We start from the raw sequence: 22,525 nt of genomic DNA, 5'->3' as shown, positions 1-22,525 counted from the left end.
TAAAACCACTGAACTGATGGTGAATTTAATTTCCAAAGTTTTCTCACTGAAAGTCTTTCTTCATCCATCACCGTACCCAGTGAGGATGAGGAGAAGAGAGTAGGTGAAGCCGTTATGGTAACCCGGTGGCATCTTCAATCGGCTTGAGGCCATCTCTTGAATTCTCTCCATGGATCCTAACAATGATAGCCACAGAACGGATGACCCAGGATAAATAATGTTCTCCTTTTCATTTCAATGTGTTTTTATAGGGAAAGGAACAAAAAAAAATTTTAAATAAGCACTTGTTACGATTGTGTTTTTGCTGCCATTGGTTACAGCTTTAAAATGGGTCAAGCGAATGGAGTGAGAACAAAGAATGACCACTCTGGAGCCTTCAGAAGCTTGAGAAGTGGCTTCTAACTCCTCTCCCTGGGGCTGGAGGATGGACCCTGGGGATTCGCACCACACACCAGACTGAGCTGCTACACTGCTTCTCTGCTACCCTGCTTCTTCTCTAACCCACGCTCAGCCAACACTCCCGGGCTACAGATTGCTTTCGATGCTGCTTAAGGCTGTTCTCCCCAGGGAAGACCAGGAGAGGGTGCGGGGAGTTGTACTGCTTCGTTTGCCCACAAAGAAAAGCATCTCTGAAACACAGTAAACAAGTGCAGTTGGGTGGAAATGCTTGTCTGAACACAGCCAGGCTTGAAGCTGTGGGGCATTAAGAGGATGTGAGTGGAGTCAGAGTGTGGCCAAGCCTAACCCTTTCACCGCTCGACTATGGAGAGTTTTTCCTCTAAATTGTCTTATCTTCCATCAGCAATTGTCGTTCTTCATTATAAATGTTCTCAGCAGCCTGTTCTCCTGCATTCCACACAGATAAAATCCAGACTCCTTGGCCGTGGTGGACAACGTCCCCTCTTCCCCGAGATTCCGCTCTTGGACAGCACTTAGCGCCAGGAAGCAGTCTCGCTCTTCCTCCAAGGGGATATTAGGCAATGTCTGCAGTTCATTTTTGTTCATAGCAACTGGGAGGCCAGGTGACGCCGCTGGAATTTGCTGGGGAGAGGCAGGGCATGCTGTTAAATATTCTACACCCCACCTGTGCTCCCCAACAGCAAAGAATTAACAAGCCTCAAATCTGAGTGGTGCCAAAGGCGTGCAGTGGTGCCTTACACGTCTAGTGGTGGGAACGTTCGGGGACTGTCGCACGCACACTCCGCCTCATGCCTTCTCAGCGTCTTATCTTTCATACCAAAGTGGGACTCTAACCTCTCGATTCCTCCCAAAGCCACAAAGCTTTCAGAATGAATAATCTCTCAGCCTCTGCATGTTTATAGCACACATTGTGCCCATTCCATTCCGGCTGCTCTCCCTAAATGCTTTATGTCCTCACTGTGTCAGGCACTTTTGAAGTCTGAGCGCTCTGCCGCCCCTTGCCTATCTCCTCTCTACTGCTTATCATGGGGCGGCACACATACAAATGTTCGTGGTTCAACTGGGCACACATTTTAAAATATCAGCTCATTTTCAGTGTGGCCCCTTTTTACAGCCTTGTCTCCCCCTTTGCTATATAATTTCATCACTGTTACCACAGGCACTGAATTCCTAATGTAGACTGGGGCAGAGTTCCTTTGTTTTCAGACCCTGACAGTTTTACCAGGCTCACGGCTCAAGGCAGCATAATGGAATATTGGCGATCAGGTATGGCCCCCGTCTCCGTTTGTTACGCCTCTTGGTCTGCTATTATCCTAAATGAGTGACCATGTGGAACAAATTATTAATGTGAGGGACAAGGCAGAATTACTAGGAAAGAAATGGTAAATGTGTTATTGAATCTAGAAAGATATGGAAATGTTTCATTGGACGCCAGCCGCTGTTTTAAACAAGCTCACCCTCATTATTCAGAACCACTACGGGGAATGTATCTTTGCAGTGGGAAGCTCTCTAAACTAGCTAAGGGAACATATTAGTGGGACTGCCACTGTCCCAGGAGCTGCCTCTCACGCAGATAAATGATTCCATTTAATTCATTTACCACACATGTAAAAAGTACCTACAATTTAATAGGTATATATGGGTAGTTTCTGGCCTTGTGGATGGGGTACAGATGTTTCTAGAAAACTCACAAGCTGGTAAGGAGACAGATTTTGTGGAACCAGGATATGAGGCAAAATAAGACAAGGGTAAAACAGGGTGCTGTACATGTTCTAGGGGAGCACAGGTGGCCTAGTGGGCAAGGAGTTACACTGTCAACCCAAAGCAAGCTGTTCGAAAACACCAGTTGCACTGAGGAAGAAAGATGGGCAATCTCATTCCCTGTGATTTACACTCTCTGAAAACCCCCTGGAAGGTCGGCTTGTCTCCTGTTTCAATTTGAACTTGCACGTGAGTAATTTGTGGGCTGCCCCCCCACCAGTAGCCCCTTCTTTCATTTTGACTGATGATATTGAACTTCTCTACTGACTCTCTTTCCACACAGGTAGTCAGTCTGTTTCCTGGATAGCCCATCAGTATGGTCACCCTTGATGGTTTTAAAAATGATTTGCAATGAAGAAATCACTGAAAGTACAAAATTACATCACCTGATCTCCAACCTTATTTCTGTCACCGAGACCTTATTTTCCAACTACCAGTCCTTCTCCTTTGTTTCCAAATTTTGCATTCCAGTCATCCACTTTATTAATATATATTTTTTTTAAATTTCATTAATATATCTTGAGTGTTAGGTTCTAGCAATTTCAGGCTGCTATTAAGTACAAAAACTTAATTTCTTAACTTTTTACTTTAGTGGCTGGTGTGTATATTAGAACGATACTTGTAGTAACAGGTCTTCTTTGTATGCAATGGGTAGTATCTGATCCCTCACATCATTATACTTACTGTACTTCAAGATAGATTTTTAAATGCTCTTTTTGGAGATGAATGCAACTCCATTTCTCTTCAATTTGTCACTGCCAACATAATAATGGCCTTCAATATGGACTGAGGCTCAATATCAAGAAGACAAAGATTCTCTCCACTGGGCCAACTGGCAGCATCAGGATGGATGGTGAAGAGACTGCTAACAACTTTAGTTTGCTTGGCTCCACAGTCCACACTCTTGGCACCAGCAGCCAGTAAATTAAAAGACATATTGCATTGGGAAAGTCTGCTGTTAGGGACCTCTAAAGTACTGAAAAGCATTGGTGTCACTCTGGAGACTAAGGTGCACCTGATACAGGCCATGGTCTTTGCAATCACTTTCTATGCATCAGAGAGTGGGACAATGACTAGGAGGACAGAAGGAGAATTGATGCCTTTGAGCTGTGGTGTTGGAGAAGGGTAGTGAATATACCATGGACTGATAAGAACACTAACAAGTTCTTCCTGGAGAGGGATAAACCAAGCTTCTCCTTGGAGGCAAGGATTCTGAGGCTCCATCTAACATACTGTGGGCATGTTGCAAGGAAGGACCAGTCCTTGGAGAAGGACGTCATGCTTGGGAAGACCCTCTATGAGGTGGACTGATTCATTGACTGGGGTAATTGGGGTAGGTGTGTCAGAGACAGTGAGGTTGGCACAGGATAGAGCAGGGTTTAGGGCTGTTATACATAGGGTCGCTATGAGTTGCAGGCGACTTGATGACACATAACAACAACAACAACATAATAATACATATTATTGTCATATTCAAAATCACTAATATCAGTTCACCTTCGCTCACTAAAGATACCTAGGAGGCCGCCCTTTACACGTCGTAAAGGAACCTGCACACATATATCATATACACATGGAAACACACCAGCTGTATTATCATGGGCTGTCTCTGTCATGACAGTTAATTTGTATATCTTATCTAAGGCACAGAATTGATAAAATAAGCTAACCATTTGTATAGCTAAATTTACATATCAATTTGTTCACTTGTTAACAAAGGTCATTGTTCAAAATGTTGCTTTTGCGTCTTTGTGCCCATAAACAGTGACTTATTGGGAGCACTGCTGGACAAGTGACCCTTTGTGCTATAAAGAATTACTTCAAAAGTATTTTTTTTCTCCTATATGGTATTATTTTACTTCCAATCAAGATGTAAGAAGTAAAAAGAAGATGAGAGAGCTAGGTTGTTTTATTTTTTAATTATCATTAGCTAGAGATGCAGTCCAACATGGTTTTGTTAGCATCATCTGAACAGGATCACACTGGATGGGCATGAGCTCTCTTACACACTGTGGTGTTCTGAAAGCCCACTGGATGTCAGATTAGACACAAAGCATGATGGAGTAGAGGTAATGTTTTAAACAAGAGACTAGTCCTAAGAGAACTGATTACTATTGCCCCCTTGTGATAGTGGAGGAACAGGGAATGGAGTTACCCTATTAATTAAGGTGGCACAGGATAGAGCAGGGTTTAGGGCTGTTGTACATAGGGTCGCTATGAGTTGCAAATGACTCGACGGCACATAACAACAACAACAACAATTAATTAAGTTATCGATCTCTTTCAACCAGTTGGCTACCTGGCTGTCCTACAGATTTCTTGGCACAACTTAGTGAGCACAACCAGGGCAGTGTCTGTTTGTTGAAATATGTCAATTGGTATGCCGTAAACTCCTGGAGCCTTGTTTTTTTTGCCAATTCTTTCAGAGCAACTTGAACTTCCTTTTGCATTACCACAGGCTCTTGCTCATTTCTAGGTACCTTGTTCTGTTCAAGGTCAGATAAAGAATTCTCAAACACTAGGCTCATTATTTCATGTGTCCATCATAACTACCCTTCAAAATTCATATTCAAATCCCTTGCTGTTGAGTTGGAACTGACTCATAGCTGACCCTCCAGTGGGTTTTCTAAGGCTATAAATCATATGGGAGATTTCTCACTTTTCTGACACTGAGCTAGTGAATTCACATTGCCTGGCTTCTGGCTGGTAGCACAACTCCTTACTCACGAGACCACCAGGTTCCATTTCTCAAAGAGTAGCTATTATAACTTCCCTTGCAGGTATAGAGTTCTGATCATGTGCTGTGTAACATGTCAGTCTGCTAAGGAAAAGGTTAGCAGTTCAACTCCAACAGCAGCTCTGAAGGAAAAAGATAATCACTTTGCTCACAAAAACTCAATGTCTGTAAAACTGGATGAAGGATAGTCATGAGTTTCAATCAATTCGGCAGTGGTAGGCTTTGAGTTGGTTTGGTTTACAAATATTGAAGCTTAGACTCAGAAGCATTATTTCAAAGACTTAACTATCAGAAAGGACACACAAAATGTCTTAACAGGAGTATCTCCTTCACAAGTCTCATATCATTAAATTATCACCATTCTCAAAAGGTGACCCCAGAGTACTCAAAATACGACTAAATTTGAAAGTTCAAACTGAAATTTGCTGTAAGTGTCAAATTCACACAAAATGTCAAGCAAAGTCTTAGTAAAAGAATTAGTAGTGAATTATAGCTATGTTGTTGTTGTTGTTAAGTGCCGTTGAGTCATAGGTGACCATATGAACGAAAGACCTGAGCGCCTGTCTAACTTTCATCCTTTCTCCAGATTCATAGGGTTTCTGGAGGCAAGCTATTTTGGAAGTGGATGCCACTCCTGCTTCGCGATTACAGCTACACTAGATTAAATTAAAACTGTTATCAAAATTAATGGTACCTGTTTCATTTCATATGAAATTTCAAGCTGTCTAGAAGAGAGATCCGGTGGCCTTGTGGAAAGGAGTTGCACTGCCAAATCCACAGGAAGGCAGTTCAAATCTACCATCTGTTCTGTGGGAGAAAGATGCGAAATCTCCTCCCATTTGATCTACATCTCTACGAGTCACTTCTAATTCAATGGAACATAAACACTACAGCAATGTATCCACTAGGACATCTGCAATTATGTATGTGGCTTTCATTGAGGGCTGCATTATGTTTTTATTGACATGGACACCGGTGAATTCTCCTGGTGGTGCTGATCACCATCCTTGGGTTTGGGGTTTGGTCCTTGGATGAAATTAGAGCTGTAATTTTCAACCAACATCAGTTTTACCTTCTATAGGACATTGGGCAATGTCTGAAAAGAGTGAAGATTGTCCTGACTAGGGAGAAAAAGGGAGCGATTTCTTCTGTCATGTAAGTTGCTGCTAAACACCTTTCAGTGTGTATATCAGTCATCAAAGGAAAAAAAAAAATAATCTGTCCCAACAGAGTAATAATGTTATGGTTGAGAGATCTTGATTTGAGAATGAGAACTGGCTCAAACAGCTGAGATTGACCCTGGAAAGAGAAAGCCAGGAATGGACTTCAGTTTTGGGAGCAAGATTTCAGCCCCAGGATGTAGGTGGAGTGTAAGGTCTAGGTTTCTGAAACAAGCTATGGGCTCCTGATGAGAAACGAAGAATAGCCCAGAGGCCTCCGCTGATTACCGGGGTCAGCTCCCCAACATCCATCCCGTGATGAATTAGGATGGAAATACTTCTCATTGTCAGTGGCCATTGAGCTGATTTCAATTCACGTCGGCCTCAAGAAAAAAGTGTGGATCCCAGGTGCACAGATTTTCAGGGCTGTGACTTTTAAATTTTTTTTAAATTATTACTAATTTTAATGTAAATTTACAGAGATTTTGGATTTCCACTCATTCATTGTTGCACTTTTCTCCCTGCCCAGCCCTCCCCTCCAGTTCGTTCTTCTCTTTGAAAAGTAAAAGACGAATTCTTTCATTGTTATACAATCCCTCCCCCCAGGTCTACTCCACTGTGCAGCCTTTGTTCTGGACTCCTGTCATGACAATAATACTTAATCATACATCCCTTTTAAACAGTTCTCTCTCTCATCTGTTTCAATGCAGTATACATAATTTATCCCATCTTTTTCAGTCTCCTCCCCAACCCCTATGTCAGTCCTGTTTTACAATAGTATGCAGTATCTGTCCTTTTGTGACTGAGATATTTCACTCAGCATAATGTCCTCCAGTGATTCATCAGTCCTTCTTCCAAAGGCCTCTGAGAAAGTTTGAGCTATAAACTTTTTGGATCATTGTCAATTTGGGTTGGTTTTTTTTTTTTTTACTTTGGATTTCCATTCATTTATTGTTGCACTTTCTATGACCCAAAGATCCAAGAATTAAAGCAGGACCAACCCCGTTGGTTAAGAAATCTTGGCTGTGGAAAGAAAAAAGCTACAGCATCAGAGAACCAGTCAGGGCCTGACAAACTTAGCCAATGAAACCCTTTTTTTTTTCCTCCTAGCCTCTGACCTCAGTATCCGCCTCAGAGCCTGCCTATATCAAGCCTCAGAGAACGGTTTCTTCAACCAAAAAAATACAAATTAAATTTATGAAAAGGAGAATTGGCTGTGTGGGTTAAACCAGCATTTCCTGGAGATGCTTCATTGGTTTCAATAGACTTTATTATACATTTCAGAACACATTTCAAGTCCAAGAGACAGCTAGGGTTTTGTTGGAGTCTGAATTCCGGCAGCAAAATTTGCAATCTGTGATGTGTGCATATTAAACCACAGAGGCTTTCACATCAGAGGATGAGATGATTAGATTCTGTCTCCCTTACTGAGATACGTGCAACATGACAGAGGGTGCATACAGAGAGTTTATTTTTAGCCTAGGTTTGGGATAGAATGTTCTTCCCAAGTGTCCTCTAAAATGGATGTCTCTAGTCGGTTCCAACTTGATGGCACACAACAACAACAACACATGCTGCTAGGACTTTGCCTACTGCACCTCGGTCTGTATCAGATGATAAATTCTAAGAGGGGTTATCGCATAGCATAAGTGGGGCTAGTGGCTTTCGTCGCTGGCACCCCTTCAAATCCCTCCACTATCCGTGTTCTTGGCCTCCTCTCGGTTCCACTTAGACCTTGCTGCCTGCACTTGAACCCATCTCTTCACGAGAAATGAACTGGGAAACACTGAGAGGCAGTCAAAGTAGTCAAGGCACTCAAAGCTGTCCATTCCTCCTCGGAGGAATCTGCTTTAAAGATGCTGAGGAAGAGGGATGCCACAGGGACCAAAGTGAGGGCTCAGGAATTGGAAAAGGCTCCGGCTTGGATCCGGGCTCCCTCAAACTCACGGCTGTGGAGTCATGAGCAAAGGCATCATTCATTAGAGCACCAGTAGATTTTAAAAGAGAGTGCTATTCTCAGAGCAAAGAATCTGAAGGTTCTTCATCTATGTGAATATGTAGATTTTAGGAGCCTCGGCCTGGGTACTGTTTTATTCATTAAAAAGAAAACAAAATCAATGAGTCAAATTAAAAGCACACAACTTTGACTCAGAAATTGTCCATAAAAATTCAGAGACAGTCAATGCTATTTCCGTTCTTATTGCTCAAGTTTGTAGGTTTTAATCTGATTCAAGAAAATAAAAGAAATGCTACATTTCCTATATACGTCAATGTTAAATATTATCCTAGTCTGTAGAATTAGAAGCAGAAGTGGCATCTAATTCCGAAACACCTTGTCTCCAGAAACCCTATGAACTTGGAGAAAAGATGAAAGTTATACAAGTGTTCAGGTCTTTTGTTCATAGGGTCACTATGAGTCGTCTACGACTTGACGGCAATCAACAACAACAACAAAAGTCTGTAGAAAACATATCCAGGTTGTTATAGGGTTAAAAAAAAAATCTGAAATGAACAGTAACACAGAGAGTGGTGACATTAATAGCAGTGAAGGAGACTAAAGGTGGAATGGAGGGAGAAGATGAAGTTCTCACTCACATCTCCTCAAGAACTGGGCCTTTAGGTACAGAAAAGACCATTTCCAGGCAGGACAGATGATTGTGCATGAGAACACGGAAGACACGGAACTGAGCCAAGGCACAGTGGTGGCATATCTGCCTGATGAAGCCTGGACAACTCCACGAGGGCTGCTCCCAGTTAAGAGACAGGAGTGCTAATGCCGTGACATGGATAAAGTTTGACACAAGGGCAAAGGATTAGAACAGTGCTGTCCTCTCTTGAGATGACTTAAGTTGGTTCTGTTTTCCTCTCTTTTTTTTTTTTCATTTTATATTGCTTTGCTTTGTATCCATTGTAGTTCATGCTGTTCTACACTCATTATTATGTTTCATAGGATTATTCTCATAACTGAAGTTTTACCGTGAGTGTAACCAAAACTAGGGAGACAAATAGCTAGGCAAATTTTATGAGTGGAATCAGAAAACATTATGGGATCACTAGCTTGGCTAGGAGCAATTGTTCATCCATCTCCCATCTACACATCCTGATTTAACAATGGAGTGGTAAGCAGATTCTGGGTTAGAAGGTGACTTCTAAATGTGTAAACACTGAATTAAAACAACAGATATTTAAAAGAGCCACTAATGGAGTAAAAAGAAAAACCTAAATAGTCGAAAAATACATTTTCAATCCTACTCTACTTTTTGAAGTCTCTGGTGGCTTAGTGGTAAGAAGCTACACTGCAATCTTAAAGCATGTGGTTCAAATCCACCAGATGCTCCTTTGAGAGAAGAGCAATCTCCTCCCGTGTAATTTACTGCCTCTGAAAACCCGCCAATGGGTCAGCTATGAATCAGTTCCGACTCAAAGATAAACGACAACATTTAGAAGAGATCATCTTCCCCTTCCACTAATGCCTACCCAAGTTTTGTACGAATGCATTTCTCAAACCATCTCACTTATATTCTCATTCTGACAACACTTAGAAACTTGGAATCACAGCCACGTGTGTTAACTATTTGTACCACCCAGGGATGCTGAATTCAAAACTATGGTTACCATCAAGTCCTTGTCCTAAAGCTGTATATATTATATATTACAGTAGGCAGAATTATCTGCTCAAAATTATTTATTCAGACAAGTAGTCATTTCTGCCCCCCCTTATGTTAAATACATGCTCAAGTGGCAAAGCTTTCAAATCAGTAACCAATTTACTTGGCATCACAATAGCTTGTTGTTAAATACTGTAGTGTAATAATCTTTAATAAAATAATTTCTTTTATTTAAAAAAGAAGAAAAGAAACTTGGAATCATGGAATTATTAGGCACCTGAGTGCATTAGAACTTGGAGATCATCTTGTCTGGAGTCTTCATTTCATAGGGGAGTAAAGTAAGGCCCAACTGTGTGTCCTGGTGAGATGCTTCAGGTAACATGGCAACAGAAGGGAAACAAGGAACTAGGGATTTTCCACAATAAAGGCAGAGCCATACTAGAAATCAAGGCGATATGGATTAGGTTTCCAGTTTTTGCAAAGTAGTTATTATGCCAATTCAGGAGAAACTTCATACTTCTCTGTGCTTAGCTTCTTACCTAGAGAACAATCATCACACCATAGGTTCTGAATTGAATGAAGTGTTAGAGGACAGCTGGTCAAGGCCATGGGGTAGGAATGTGCATGAGTGTTTGAGAAACAGCAAGAGTATCATTGTGGATATCTGTAGATATCTCACTTTTTAGGATGTTTTAGGTTGTAAGAATTTTGGTCTTTGCACCAAGTGAGATGGGTAATATCTCCACAGAAAATTTTAAGCAGAGAAGTATGATAGTATGGTTTTTATTTTTAATAGTATTCAGTTGGCTGTTGTGAGAAGAATAAACTACAGGAAGAGATATAGTTACCTCTTGGAGTTATAGAAGACATAGGAAGAGGTAGAATGATACAGCAATGTCGTTCTTGTTATGTACCATGGAACTGGAACTCACCCATAGCTGACCCTCCAGTGTGTTTTCAAAGGCCATGAACACCACCACAAAGGACTGCCCATCTTGTTACACAGTAGACTCAAACTGTGTGCCTTGAGCTTGGAGGCTCAACTTCTTACCACCAAGCCACCTGCACTCTCTGATGCAGCCATAGTCCTGGGAAATGATGGATGTATACTGAAGTCCTGAACCAGAGTACAGCAGTGAGGATATTTTGAAGTTAGAGGTGGAAGGATTTGTTAATTTAATGAAAGTGAGGTGCATCAGAGAAGGGTTGATGAGTGCAAAACTTTTATTTTTTTTCCACTCAAATAAGAGCAAAATTGGCGAAGAGATATTAAGAATCACATCTTGGTTGTAGTAATCTTGGAGTACAAATAGACACATTGACTATAATCTTGGGTCAAACATTCTTCTAAGTGGTACAGCACTGGTCTGTCCATTTGCTGTACAGAGGTAACTAGTGGTTGCTGTGATGCTAAACACTGTGACACTGATGTGTCAAAGGCGATAATAATTTTACTTTTGCTGGACAGTGTTTGGTGGAGCTCTCCGATTAAAACAAGCTTGCAAGTAGGAGTGGCATCCACTTCAGAAATAGCTTACCTCTGGAAACTCGATGAACTTGGAGAAACAACGAAAGCTATACAAGTGTTCAGGTCTTTTGTTCACAGGGTCACTATGAGTCATCTACGACTCAATGGCACTTAACAACAACAACATATGAGTCTGGAATTCACACACACAAAAACAGACCCAGCAGGAAATACAAAATGTGGAAGCCATTAGGGCACAGCTGGTATTTCAGACCCCATCTTGTAGATGAAAGACAATTGCCCAGTTATAGCAATGACCGATAGATTCAATGTTGTTGTCCACCCACGCTTCCTTACTCCACCACTATCCCTTCCTACTTTCACCTATAACATTCAATACCCATCTCCCATTGACCAACCCCTGATGTGATGGACTAGGAGAACAAACAGGTTTGTCCTGGAAAAGGTAAAACCAGAATGTTCCTTAGAGTCAAGAATTCTGAAGCTTCATTTGACATACTTTGGGCATGTTGCAAGGAGGGACTGGTCCTTAGAGAGGGACATCATGTTTGGCAGAGTGGAGGGGCGGCGCAGGAGAGGAAGACCTTCGATGAGATGGATCAATTCTGTGACTGGAGCGGTGGGAATAAGTGTGTTTGAGATGGCTAGGTTGGCACAGGATAGAATGGCATTTAGAGCTCTGTACATAGGGTCGCTATGAGTTGTAAATGACTCGATGGCACATAATAACAACAACAACTTGTAGATTAGATCCTCCAGAAAATGAGAGTAGGGAGGATAGTGAAGAGGTCAGAAGGGTTAAGCCATGAAACAGTCCAGTGTATACAGTTAAGAGAAATGCAACATTTTTTTTAAAAAATTTAAAAGTGCAAAGAATCGACCAGTGAATTAGAAAGAGAACCAAGAAAGAAGTCTATATCAAAATAAAGAATTTCAAAGGACTATTTTACTACATTATGAACTTGTCTTGTAATATAAGAATTAAGAAAAGGTGATTTGACTTAGCAACATAGAGGTCAATAGAAATAGTATTAAGAACCATCAAGGTGAAGTTGGCAGGAAAGCGTAAATGGAGTTGGTTCCTAAGAGAGTATGGGCAGGGAAAAGTGATTAGACCATCTCCAATTTAAAATATATAATCAAGGTAAGACTAGTTTTTATTGGCACATGAGTTGAAAGACAGACAGATGCAATAGAAAAGAGCTTCCATAAACAGTCCAAATTACACACGAGAATATAGTAAATGATAAAAGTAATATCTGAAGGATAAATGGTGTCGAAACAACTAAGTACCATCCGGAAAAAGACGTAAAGGTGGATCCTCTAACCATTTCTAAGGAGTCATTTTGACCAAAAGGAATCTAAAGGAAGTTGAGATAAATTCTTTCAGAATCTGGGAGTGGGAAAACTTTCCAAGACTGAAATGTCAGAAGCAATACAAAAAAATTAAGAAATGAATCTGAGCAAAAGCAGGTTTCACAGGACAAATGATTAACTGGACAATATGTGTGCAATGGTCTGGACAATGAATTGAAACCACAAAGGCCTGAGACCTTATTACACTTAATTATAAATTGAAACAGAAATGACTAATAAGCCAAACAAAACATTAGTCAACAGACAAGAGCAGGACTCTCAAGGCCAGGTCCATAGCCCTTAATGTTATGATTTCGCACTTTCTAACTGATAATAAGGGAAATAGAAATCAAAACTGTACAGAGATACTGTTTATCACCTAACATCTAGGCAAGAAGCCAGAAGTTCGGCAATAACCTCTCTCGGTGAGACTGAGGAGTAGCAATCTTTGCGATGCTTTGTTTTTCGAAAGGAAGTGCCACACGCCTCCATGCAGGGTAATCCATGAATATTTATCAAAATTACAATTGTGTTTTTCACTTTAACCTTGCATTCCTATTTTGGGGGACTTTTCTTACACATTTACATTTATATGAAATGATGTATATAGAAAGTTAGCTATTCAGTGCAACATTGAACGGCATAGGATTGAAAAGAACCCGAGTGCCTTGCAATGAGGGCTAGTTATACAGACCACGGTACCTTTGCACAACGAAGTATGTGCAGTTGAAAGCATGATTCAGGAAACTCCATGCACACTAATACACCGTTATCTCTATTACCTTTTGTTAAAGGAAACAAATAGCATGAGTTTGCATTTTATAACAACTTAAAGAGTAAGAAAAGGATAAGAGTACATAGTCATAAAAAAGGAGTATATAATAATTTTGACGTGTAGTTGCATGAAAAAATGATTGGAAATATGCATGAGAAATTTCACAAAATGAGGTCCCTAGAAGAGAGAAAAGAAGCGACGACCTGGAAGACGGGACACAATCGAAGCAAGCCCACGCCCTTCAAACCTTACTAATGGTTTGATTTTTAACCATGTGAATATATTAGCCACTAAAAAAAATTGTTGAGATACCAATAAAAGCAGAGAAAAGGACTGACGTATATCGTGAGTGTCTATGATAAATCATGCACCGAGGATATGGGGTTGAACAAGATAGAAAAGTCCCCACAAATGATGTAGTTACATTATGGACAGATTTTTAAAAATTCACAAACAATGAAGGCTGTGTTGTTGGCGTTGGATGGCATCAAGCGGTTCCAATTCATAATGACCCTGTGTAAACAGAGCACTGTGGATCTGGAGGCCAAGCCTGCGTCCTCACAATCTCTGCTTGGCTTCAATCTATGGCTGCAGTCGGCGTGAATTTGTCTCATTGCGATTTTCCTTTTTTTTTTTTTTTTGCTAATCCTCCTGTTTACCCAGCAAAACCTCTTTCTACAGACACTGCTCATTCCTGGTGATATGTTCAAAGTTTGCTGAGGTGGAGTCTCACCATATAACGACCAGTCTGACTGTGCTTATTTCAACACAAATTTATTTATTCTTCTGTTCACTAAGGCATATTCACCATTCTTGGGCAATCCATAAATCAAAAGCAATGCTTCTGTCTTCTTTTTTTTTTTATTAATTTAGGTTATTTATTTTTCATTTCAATGAACATCTAACAGAGATTTTGGGATTCCATTCATTCATTGTTGCACCCTTCTCCCCGCACAAACCCCTCCCCCCTCCCTTTTGCTCCTATCCTTGAAAAGCGAAAGAAAAACTCCCTCATTGGTACACAATCCCCCCCCACACCTCTTCTGTCTTCTTTACCTATTGTCCAACTATTACATGCATAGTTTGTTACTGAACATGACAAAGGGACCTTTTTTGGTTTTTTAACACTTCCAAGAGGTCTTTTGTTCACTGTTATACATCATGTTTTTTTACATCTATTTCCATGTACATTTATTCTGGATCCAAGTAAAAAGAAATCCCTGACAACTTTAATCTCATCTCCACATATGGTGATGTTGCTTTTTGGTCCCGTTGTAGAAGGCTTTGTTTCCTTTGTGTTGAACTGTAATCCATGTTGAAGGTCATGGTCTTTTCTCTTCCTCAGTTGCCGTGGGAGTTAGGTATTGTTGAGTCAAGTACGACTCATACCGACACTCTACACAACAGATGTGAACCCTGTCCTAGCCTGTGTGCCAGCCTCACACTTCCTGACACGCTTGAGCTCAGTGCTGCTGTCAACATGTCAATCCATCTTGCTAAAGGCTTCCCTCCTCTTCACTCAGTGTTTCAAATACTGTTGCTTTCAGCAAACAAGTTATTTTTATCATAAACATACACATAATAAATCAAAGAATGCGCACAGTTATGTAGAGAATTCAAGTAGTGTCATGTGACTCTACAGAGAATAATTGTCCATCTAAAACTTGAAAGGGGATGAATAAAAGCCTTTGTGATGCAGGGATACCTAAATTGAGATCTTAATGGCAAGAATGAAGCAGGCCCATCAATATCAGGGAGAATAAAGGATCTTAAACATAGAGAAGCTCATGCACAAAGGTCCTAATGCCAGAACTCTGAGTCTGTTAGAATTGCAGAGAGAAATGCATCTGAGCATAGTGGGGATAGTGTAAAGTGGGGGATGAAATGAAAGAAGTAAACAGTGGTCAGATAATGCAAAGCTTTATAAACCAGAGAAGGCGGGGTTTGGAGTCTAAGAAGAGGTGCTGTTATACGATCTGGTTTGTGTCCATATTGCTTAACGGTGAAGCTATAGAAAAAAATCATCAAACAAGTAACAATGGATACAGTGAAATCAACCAGAACGACATTGTAACAGTCCATGAAAAGCCAAAATGATGAAGAGTGTGAAACAGAATTAAGACAAATATTCAACATTGTCCACTCTTATAGTTGTCAAATAACTGTGCTCATGTGAAAACTATACTTGGACCAGGAGGCAGTTGTCAGAGCAGACCAGGCAGGTAAGGACTGCCTGGTTCAAAATCAGGAAAGGTGTATGCCAGGGATGCATCCGATTTTCACACCTTTTCAACATATATACAGAAGAGATTCCCTGGGAGGCTGGACTTTATGAGGAGGAATGTGACATCAGGATTAGAGAAACTTATCAACGTTTTGTGTTAGATGCATGGCACAATCTTGCCTGCTGAAACTGAGAAGGACAGGAGGCGTTTGCTGCAGAAGGCCAAGGACTGCATTCAGTATGCAGTGAACCTCAACATCAAAAAGACTAAAATTCCCACCACTGGGCCAATTGGCAGCATCATAACTAAAATGGTGAAGAAACTGATATTACAATTTCAGCTTTCTTGGTTCCACTATCAAGACTCTTGGCACCGGAAGTCAGAAAATCAAAAAGCAAATTGCACTGGGAAAATCTGCTATCAGGAAACTATCCAGAGTGCTAAAGAGCAACAATGTCAGTCTAGAGACTAAGGTGTGCCTGACCCAAGCTATGGGATTAGTAATTTCTTGTCATGCAGTAGAGAGCTGGACAATGACCACAGATATTAGAAGAAGAATCAATGCTGTCGAGTGTGGTGCTGGAGAAAAGCACTGAACATACCATGGACTGCCCAGAGAACAAACAGGCCAGCCCTGGAGATTGTGAAACCAAGCTGCTCCTTGGAGGCAACGATTCTGAAGCTCTATCTCACGTACTGTGGGCACGTGGTCAGGCGGGACTAGTCCTTGGAGAAGAACATCATGCTTGGAAGGGTGGAGGGACAGCACAAGAAAGGAAGACCCCAGATGAGATGGATTGTAACTAGGGTAATGGAAATAGATGTGTGGAGACCGTGAAATTGTCTCAGGGCAGGGCAGGGTTCAGAGCTGTTGTACACAGAGTCACTGTGAGTCACAAGCAACTTGACAGCACATAACAACAATAACAACATAGTCGTCAATGCTTTGTGCTGGAAAAAGGCTCTGAGTATAGTCGGTTGTGGACATGAGTGAATCATTGATTCAAACGTGTTTAAGCAGAAGCACTAGAGACAACTTCCATAAATATGCTTATTTATGACAAATAGCTCTTTCTACCATACAGTTAACAAATTGTGTTGCTGTCCAAAAGAATCAAAGAAAAGGATATGGGAAGAGAAAGGAAACAACAAGAAGGGAGGAAGGAATCCAGACGGAATGGCGACTGAGGAGGGAATAAATTCTCTATTCAGGAATGGAAATTGCTAGAGAAAATGACAGTGACCTCCAGCTCGGTTTGCACTTGGCAGTTGGAGACACGCGTTTTTAACCCTCAGCCTGCCCTTCTCAGAGGCGCATCTGAGGAAGGGAGTATTTCTTCTTCCCCTGGAAAATGATTAAACATGCACTCGTCCTAATTTCTTCAGCCTGCACATGGCACTTGAGCAAACCGGTCCCTGAACTGAGCAAACTATGTGGGTATTAACACTCATGAAAACCACGGCCTCTGAGATCATGGGATTTCACCTTGCACATTAACCTTTAAGATGAGGGAGAAAATTGCCTTTGCATAAAGGGAGAGGTAAGACTTCAAAGATCTCAGGGATACCGGCAAGCTAACATAATTGTGATGTGATGGGGTCTGAGTGACATTGCAGATGGAGCTTCGTGTAAATGGCCTGGAAAGAATAAAAACAGCTAGCTTAAATTGAACAATTACAGGTATATTCTTAGGATAAAAAGTATAGATAAGCTCAGAGGATTCCAGTGAAGTAATGAAAGAAGTCCTCTTAGGGGTGTATGACTTTAAACATTTTCCTGCAGACCAGCCAATTTAAGGACAGGTCCCAGTATCCACCTGCATTGTTTTGAAGTGTTGTCTTTTCATAATTAAAATGTGCTCCAGACAGCCATACCTATGTGTGCCCATGTCAATCTTTCACAGCTCCAGTTTCAGCAGTTAGAATTAACTCTAGCCCCAGCAGAATACAGTTGACAAATAGACAATTTATTTCACATGCCTTTTGAATGGCTGTGGGGGAAAAATGTCACATGTTGGTTCTACGTACAAACCAAAACCAAACCCAAGTCCATTCTGAATTACAGGTGCCCTGCAGTATAGAATTGAGCTCCCCAAAAGGGTTTCCAAAGCTGTAATCTTAATGAAAAGCATATCACTACATCTTTCTCCTGGTGGAGGTGGATTGAAACCACTGACTTTCTGGTTAACATCTATGTACATTAACCACTGTGCTACAGAGGGACCTCACTTGCTTACAAGTTGTAAAAAATGTGACATTCATAGCACTATAAAATATTTTAAACTGAAGAAGGAAGGCCTTAAACCTCGGTATTTCTAATTTAGATAGGATTTCTTTTAGAGAAGTTCCTAAAACTGACCACAGTAGGTCATCACTGACATTTTTTGGACACGATATACTTTGTTGTTATTAGCTGGAGGTACAAGTTAGTCATTAAAGAGAATTGTAATGCTGGCAAATTAGCTAAATCACCATGCATGAAATTTGCGTCAAAAATTTAATACCTGTCAAAGTATCCCCTGAAATGTTGGCCAGACTTGTAATATTTTACCTAGTGCTTAATCACGGCCCTCTCTATAAAAACACAGCCTTCTTTTTAGAGTTGCTGATGTCAAGGAACAAAGAACAGGAGGCGAGGTGTGTTATTAAAACGTGCTGTGAAGAGATTACAGCGGGCAGGGCTGAGGGGGTTTCTAGCACTAAATTAAAACGGCACCAGTAGGGGCAAGTCTACACTAGAAAACAGATTTCTCCTTTTAAAAATCCAGTGAGCTTCAGAAATGAAAACAGAGGAAAGGCCTATGCCAATAATCACTAATCAGGTTGGTTTGATTTTGTTTGCATGTTCTGGGGTTTGTTTGTTTTTTTCCCCAGTTTCCCCCCTCCCCACTAGTTTATTTACAAAATTCTAATACAAATTTGAACAAATTCTTTCCATTTCCCTCGCCTCCCACCCATCAAATTGTACAACATAATGATTAATCCCTCCCTCCCCCTGCACATCAACATCCCTCTTCTTGCAGCCTCTCCCACCCCTCTTGGATCCTTATACTCATTCTACGAGAACCAATATGGGAGGGACTAGAGAGCATTATGCTGAGTGAACTCAGTCCCACAAGGACAGATACTGTATAAAACTAATCAGGTTTTAATTTTTTTCTTTCAGTGATATTTTTCTCTGTTGTTATTATGTGCCGTCGAGTTGCTTGTGACTCACAGCAACCCTATGTACAATAGCCCTAAACTATGTTCTGTCCTGTGTCAATCTCACTGTCTCCGACACAACCATCCCGATTATCCCCGTCACTGAATCAATCCATCTCCCAAAGGGCCTTCCCCTCCTGAGCCTGCCCTCCACCCTCCCAAGCATGATGTCCTTTCCCAAGGATCGGTCTCTCCTCACAACATGAGCAAAGTATGTCAGACCAAGCCTCAGAATCCTTGCCTCCAAGGAGTAGCCCGGTTTAACCCTCTCGAGGATGAATCTGTTTGTTTTCCTAGCAGTCCATGGTACCCTCAATACTCTTCTCCAGCACCACAGCTCAAAGGCATCAAATCTCCTTCTATCCTCCTTAGTCATTGTCCAGCTCTCTGATGCATAACAAGTGATTGCAGAGACCATGGCCTGTACCAGACGCAACTTAGTCTCCAGAGAGACACTGTTGCTCTTCAGTACTTTAGAGAGGTCCCTAACAGCAGACTTTCCCATCACAATGTGTCTTTTCATTTCCTGGCTGCTGGTCCCAAGAATGTTGACTGTGGAGCCGAGCAAACGAAAGCTGTGAGCAATCTCAATCTCTTCACCATCCATCCTGATGCTGCCAATTGGCCCAGTGGTGAGAATCTTTGTTTTCTTGACATTGAGCCTCAGTCCATTTTGAAGGCTGCAGTCCTTGACCCTCTGTAGCAAGTGCTTCAGGTCCTCCTCAGTTTCAGCAAGCAGGGTTGTGTCATCTGCATAACGCAGATTGTTGATAGATCTTCCACCAATCCTGATGCTGCATTTCTCCTCATAGAGCCCAGCCTCCCGGATAATCTGCTCTGCATATAGATTGAAAAGCTATGGAGACAGGACACATCCCTGGCATACGCCCTTCCCGATTCTGAACCATGCAGTGTTCCCTTGCTCTGTTCTGATGACTGCCTCATGGTTCAAGTATAGGTTTAGCATTAGCACGATCAAGTGTTCTGGGATTCGCATTCTTCTCAGAGTCAGCCACAGTTTGTTATGGTTCACACAGTCAAACATCTTTGCATAATCAATGAAACACAGATAGACATTCCTCTGGTACTCCCTGCTTTCAGCTAAGATCCATCTAACATCAGCTACAATATCTCTAGTACCACAAACCCTTCTAAACCCAGCCTGGACTTCTGGCAGTTCTCTGCTGATGTGCTGTTCCAATCATTTTTGGATAATCTTCAGTAGAATCTTGCTTGCATGTGAAATCAACAATATTGTTCTATAGTTTCCACACTCAGTTGGGTCTCCCTTCTTTGGGATGGGAACAGTCAGTTGGCCAAGTGGTTGTTCTCCAGATTTCTTGGCACAACTTGGTGAGCACATCCAGGGCAGCATCTGTTAGCTGAAATATGTCAATTGGTATACCATGTACTCCTGGGGCCTTATTTTTTGCTATTTTCCTCAAATCAGCTTGAACTTCCTCCTTCATCACCATAGGCTCTTGCTCATATGTTGTTTCATTAAATTCTTCTGTGTCTGCCAAGTCCTTTTGATATAGTGACTCAGGATATTCTTTCCATCTTCTTTTAATACTTGCAGGATGATTTAATATTCTTTCTAAAGATAAACACCAACTTCAACAAATTCATGGTCAACAATTCTTAGCATCATCTCAAATGATGAAGATTAGTCACTAAGTGAGTGAAACAGTAGCAAAGGCATTCCAGGGTCTTCAAATTAAAATTGAAAAATCTGGGCTACCAAGTGCCAAGTGTGCTTCAGGCAACATTCTTTTTTTTTTTTTTAACTGTATCATGCATTACATCTCTATTTTATTATTTCTCATTTGAAAAGTTACATTATGCTGTTTATCTCTGTATATATGCATATATATTTACATATGTTTATTTTTATTGCAAATGTATAGAGAGAGACAGAGACACAGAGGGAGAGGACATTAAAGAATGACTCCTCATTGCATGGGAAATTCTACTTCCACCAGAATATGAAGAGATTTGTTATGAATTTCCTAAGAGTAGCAACATTCTTAAGAGTAAAGGATGGTGAGAGCGAACTTCAAAGAAGCCCTGGTGGCCAAGTGAGAAAAAGCTGTGCTGCAATTCCAAAGGAACACGGTTCAAATCCACCAGCTGTGCCATGTGAGAAGGACAGGCAATTGTCTCCCATGGGTTTTACCACCTCTGAAAACTGGCTGAAGGGTTAGCCACAACTTGGTTTCAATTCAACGACACACAATAAACCATAACCCCTACTTGGGCTCTCGTAGGATCATCTGTGGGAAGAGGTATCCTTCCTCAAAGACCACACTTCTCGCTGTCAGTTGGAATCCACCAACTGCTCTGAGGGAGAAAGATCAGAAAAACTGTTGGAGGGGCAGCTAAGAGTGGGCTCTGACTGAATAGTGATGGGTTTGTTTTTTTTTAATAATTTTGAAATAATCTCAATCCCCTCGGAGGCCAAAGTACACACACCTAACCCTCCATTGCCGGGAGATGTATCGAAAAAGTACTATCTCGGGTGTAAAAAGGCCAAAAGTGTTTGCCTTCCTCTTTGTAAGACAGTGCTACCACCATTCTGCTCTCGAGATAGAGACAGAAGTACGCTGGACCTGGTTTCAACTAGCTCCTAGGAGCCAACTGCTGGATGTCAAGGAATTCTGCAAGTTAGTTTTTAAGTAAACTATTAATAAAAAAGAAATTATATAAATTTGCAGCTGAGTTATATTTAAAACAAATTCTAAAAACTCAACACTCAACAATTAATTCCCTACATTTGACTCTCATTTATACCCTTAAGTCACCGTGGTTAGATCCACAATCAACTCCTTTGGTACCAGCAGGTAAGAGATAAGGAGACGTACTGCTTTGGAAAAATCCACTGTCAGGGAACTCTCCAAAATACTGAAGAGCAATGATGTCATTTTGAAGATGAGAGTGTGTCTGACCCAGGCCATGGTATTTTCAATTACCTGCTATGTATCTGTGAGCTGAAAAATGAATAAAGGTGACAGAAAAAGAAGTGATGCCTTTGAGTTGTGGCGTTGAAGAAGAGCGCCAAACAATGGACCGGGAGGCAAAGCGGTGCTGTCCTGCTCACAGGTGGCGGCTCACTGAGATGTGCTGAGTGTGTGCAGCTGTCCACAGTCCACACTGTCCTGTCAAAGTGACGTCCCACGCATCAGGCTCCTGAAAGCCCTCACTGTATCTTGTTGAAGTCTCCCAATCTAGATGTTTGAAACAAACAAAACATTTGCTGTTCTGGCCACTGTTACGGGCCATTCAAAACCAAAAATAAAATAAAAATTTCAGGTCTATTCTTGGTTCACTGTTCACCCATGACAGAACCAATTAGAGTACACTGGAAGCTTTACTTAAAGGACAAGAAAGAGTTGTCATTAAGTCAGAAGTTCATAACCTGTACATCTACTGTAACTATTTGGTGTCAATATAACGTTGTGCGATAGCTCATCCTTTTTGACATTTTATTCAAGGATGTGGCACTGTTGTTGCCATTGTTAAGAGTCCTCAAATTGACTAAGACTCATAGTCACTCTATAAACAACAGACCAAAACCATACCATCCTCTGTACCATCATCATGGTTGCCCATATGCTCAATCCCCTTGTTCCAGTCACTGTGTCAATTAATCCTGTTGAGGGTCTTTCTCTCACTATCTTAACCACAACCCTCTCCAGAATGATGTCATTTCCAAAGGTTTGGTCTTTCCTCTCAACATGTCCAAAGTCTGTGAGACCAACTTTCAACTTGCTCGCCGCTAAGGAGAACCCTG

At 41.2% G+C, this 22,525-nt stretch overlaps 1 pseudogene; it reads right to left on the bottom strand.

The window, feature by feature from the left end:
* Positions 1-798: 798 nt before the first annotated feature.
* LOC102851458 overlaps positions 799-22,525 on the bottom strand; it is a 61,463-nt pseudogene continuing 39,736 nt past the window's right edge.

This window comes from Elephantulus edwardii, unplaced genomic scaffold (genome assembly GCF_000299155.1).
Source record: "Elephantulus edwardii isolate Elephantulus edwardi_28Jun2011 unplaced genomic scaffold, EleEdw1.0 scaffold00011, whole genome shotgun sequence".
Classification (NCBI taxonomy): Eukaryota; Metazoa; Chordata; class Mammalia; order Macroscelidea; family Macroscelididae; genus Elephantulus; species Elephantulus edwardii.
This window is presented reverse-complemented; position numbering and strand designations above follow the sequence as displayed.